The 4,165-nt window shown below is 38.1% G+C and overlaps 1 pseudogene; it reads right to left on the bottom strand.

The window, feature by feature from the left end:
- Positions 1-1,844: 1,844 nt before the first annotated feature.
- Positions 1,845-2,079, bottom strand: LOC145249822 (U2 spliceosomal RNA; annotated as a pseudogene).
- Positions 2,080-4,165: the final 2,086 nt, after the last annotated feature.

Consider the following 4,165-nt stretch of genomic DNA (forward strand, 5'->3'; position numbering starts at 1 on the left):
TACCTTTGTAAAAAAAATGTATTTTCAAATAAGTTTTCGTTATGCTTTTACGTTATATATCATTTAAAAGAGCGTTTTTCGCTCTATCTAATCGTTTAAATTACAATCCTTTTAAAATAATTATGTCTTCTTTTCGAAACGTTGAATGGAAGAGGGGGCAAAAAGCAAATTCGCAGAATTTTATTTCGATCCAATCAAGGCGGAAAAGATGCTGAAACAGCTCGCGATATTAACGGAGCGTTTTACCCAGGAACAACTACTGAACGCACAGCACAATGGTGGTTTAAGAAATTTCGTGGCGGTAACGACTAATGATCAGAATTTAACAAATGAAGGCTTGTTGGAAAGGTAATAACCTGAACCGTGTAGTGGACTATGTGACATTTGTCCTTAAGCTTGCACACTAGGGGATCACTAGGGGATGATAATAAATATCATATTTAAGCGTATTTTATTACCGCTCTACGCCGGGGGAGGGCACGACTATATATTCGGTACAATATAATAATATAATAATAAATAGAAAATTGGCCCTATAATAATAATAATACGATATCTTCATAGATTAAAATATCATATTTAAACGTATTTTACAGCCAGGCAATCTGCTAATATATATATATATATATATATATATATATATATATATATGTGTGTGTGTGTGTGTGTGTGTGTGTGTGTGTGTGTGTGTGTGTGTGTGTATTAGTAAGGAGACAGGACTCGGGATTAAATGAGGATCAACGAACATTCTATCCTTCCAATACATTTATTGTCATCGAAACCGGTGGAATTGCCCATTTTTTTTAATCAAATCTGTGGAATTTCCTATGGTAGCCATTGCAGTGCACCAGAAGAAAGCCTCACGTGCCACCATGCACTGACTTAGTCCACAATACATTGTAGTCTACAATTGCACTGTAGAGAACCTCCAGTTGATTTTATAAAATTATTTTTATATAATGGCTTGAATTAAAGTTTAAAATGCAAAAGTCAAGTATCATGGCTCTATTGTGCTCTAAACAAAAATATTCATTTCGAACGCGCATATATCTTATCAAAAAACCTACTGGTGATTTTAAACGCCGGGCCTGTCTACTTTTGGGGTGATAAAACTTCTAAAATGCAATTTTATGTAAGGTTGTATCAGGGTATTAACTTTGGTCAAAATCGAACTGTTCCTTCTGTGATCGGATTTTTTTTTCGATTATCGATTTTTAAATCTTTTAGAGGGGTATTCCGATACAAAACCTATCTAAGAATACTGCCAAACACATAAGGTGCAGTTGTGTGAAATTTTTTTAAAAATCGGTCAAGCCGTTTCTACAAAGTGACAGCAATCATTTGTTTGCGAGATCTCTGTCTGTCTGTCTGTCTGTCTGTCTCTGTCTGTCTGTCTGTCTGTCTCTGTCTGTCTGTCTGTCTGTCTGTCTGTCTCTCTCTCTCTCTCTCTCTCTCTCTCTCTCTCTCTCTCTCCGTGTGTCTGTACATTGATAGCACTTATCAGGACTTGTTACATGATCGGCTGCAAAAAACATTTTGTCATTGATTTGTTCGCCATTCTGATTGGCTCATCAATCGAAATACAAATATTTTAATTTGGATTTTAGTTAACTGGTTTTTCCTCTGTGTAAATGCTTTTCTCTCCCAAGTAGAAAGAAGTAACAAGGCCGATAGCCATTAGCCGCGTGTTCTCGTGTAATGAATGAATGCGTGAATGTACGATTGACATGAAATTCTTAAAGATAAACTAAAATGACCTAAAAATAGGCTGAAATGACTTAAATAAATAAAGAATGACTTAGAATGACTTTAATGAACTTAAGGATGAATTGAATGACCTTAAGAATGACTTGAATGCTTAAAAAATAACTGGAATCCTTCAAAAACCACTTGAATGATCTGGAGAATGACTTTAATGGCTTTGAGACTGACTGGTTGTAAAGTGGGTGATCATTTTACATTAAATTAATACAGAAAAGTGATCCCCCACTTTATATCACAAAGTTACAAACATAAGTACAGCATGTAGTAAGAACAGATACTACACTTTGATCCTGGCCAAAAGGCCAAGAAAAGGGTATTTATTTGCTCCCCCGCCGAGCAAATTAGGCACAAGGCCGATTTTTAATGTGAGGAGTGAAGGGGAAATGGGGACCAACTCCCCGGAGAGTAGGGAAGCTGGATAGTGACAATTGGTATGAAAGGTTGCCCCTACATTGACCAAGTTCTTATATGTGGGATTTCTCCCACATATGGTCTTTGCTTGCAGTATCTGCCGGAACAGATGGTATTTATTTGCTCCCCCACCGGGCAAATTAGGCACAAGGCCGATTTTTAATGTGAGGAGTGAAGGGAGGGGGAAGGGGAAAAGGGGACCAGCTCCCGAGAGGTGGGAAATGGGAGCTGGTTAAAGGTCAGGCATGTGGGGTTGCCCCCACATCTGGTCTTTGCTAGTCATAGCTAGTCATAGCTTGCAGTATCTGCCGGAACAGATACTACACTTGGCCGAAAGGCCAAGAAAAGCTTAAAAAGCTAAGAACAGCATCTATTAACAACAGACCTTTGATCTTAACCAAAAAGGCCAATCACAAAAATGTTACGGACAGAGCGACAGATCGACTGACAGACCGACTGACCGACCGACGGTTACTTAGAGTCGCTTGCACGCGACTAAAAATTAGAGCCACTTATCAAGGCCACTCGAGGATAAGTGTTAATGAATGTCAGGTGGTAGTGTAGTAATCGTTATTAGTGGAAATTAGTTAAGATTTGATTATTTCTCTCTTGACAAAATATGTGAGTGAGAAACTCATTTCTGGCACCAAAGGAGCCAAATACTTTGGCACACTTTTTGATAGCACACAGGACATTTTGCATGCAGATCAAGTGTCAACAGTAATTCGATATGTACACATTAGTGATGGTGTATTTGAAGTGTGGGATTCATTTCATGGAGTTTTTCATCCGAAACGTAAAACAGCTACTGAATTAACTAGCGATATCCTCGAGAAACTAGAAAATTAACAACTGGATATTAAATTGTGTCGGGTACGATAATGCGGCAATTATGTGGGGGATGCTCTTTTCTTTTCACTGCAACCTCTTTCCCGCAGAAGGGACGTTGCAAGACTTTCTCTGCTTTATCGTTATTTTCATAGCAAGTGCTCGTCTGAGCACCAATCTATGCCCCCCCCTCGCCAAACTTTCACGAGAAACACTTGTCTGTTTGAAACCACTGTTAATAATTTCCCCCATTCTTTATCTGTGCCTAAACCTAAACATAGATTCCATGAACAAAGCTTCTTTCGTAGAACTACACACCCGTGGAACTCTGTTCCGATTGCCTGCTTTCCAGCTGACTACAATTTGTTAGTCTTCAAATTCAATGTAAACAAATTCTTGATGAACCGTTCCCTTTAGTAATGCAATTTACCAAATTTACCAAATGACTAATGATTACTACGGTATTGTCTCATTGACTACTATACACTCAATAACACTTATCCTCGAGTGACCTCCGGGCCTTGATAATTGGTGATTCCTATATAAAAAAGAAAAAAGATCTTTCGAATCCCCGATATTGTGCAAAAAATTAAAGACATTAATCCGATGGCCGTATTTGTACATTGTTCTAATTATTCTTTGAACCTTTTTGTAAAACATTCCATCTTGTGCAACGAGTTTTTCGAGGTCTTAAGAGGCTGTAGACCTTTTTTTTTTGCTTTGTGGACGCATCGTCTACAACTCGCTAAAGTGCATATGTTGATGCTGTGAAGCTAGTGATACAAAAGTTGAACCAGTTCGTGGAAGAAAGCGACGAGACAAAAGGGCGCCGCTCATAATCTGTTGTCAGTTATATTGCGACTTTCCTTTAATTTCTTTCTTGGGTTTTATGAAGTGACGTTTTACAAGAAGTAAACTTAGCCCAGAAAGAGACACAAACACCAGGTATTACTCTGGCCATGGTTGCTACCAAATTAAGGACTCTCAATCTCTTTTTTAAAGAACATTGTACAAATTTTGTTAAGTGTTGTCCAGTAAGTACTTGCCAAATGTGAAGAACTTGATATTCCTGCAGAGAAAAGATCAGAAGAAAGAGAAGAATGTCGGGAGGAGTCAAAAGATGCCGGATTGTCTTTTTTTTTTTTTTACATAGGCGTCACCA

Source organism: Euprymna scolopes, chromosome 28 (genome assembly GCF_053919585.1).
Source record: "Euprymna scolopes isolate OS-2025 chromosome 28, ASM5391958v1, whole genome shotgun sequence".
NCBI classification, from domain to species: Eukaryota; Metazoa; Mollusca; class Cephalopoda; order Sepiida; family Sepiolidae; genus Euprymna; species Euprymna scolopes.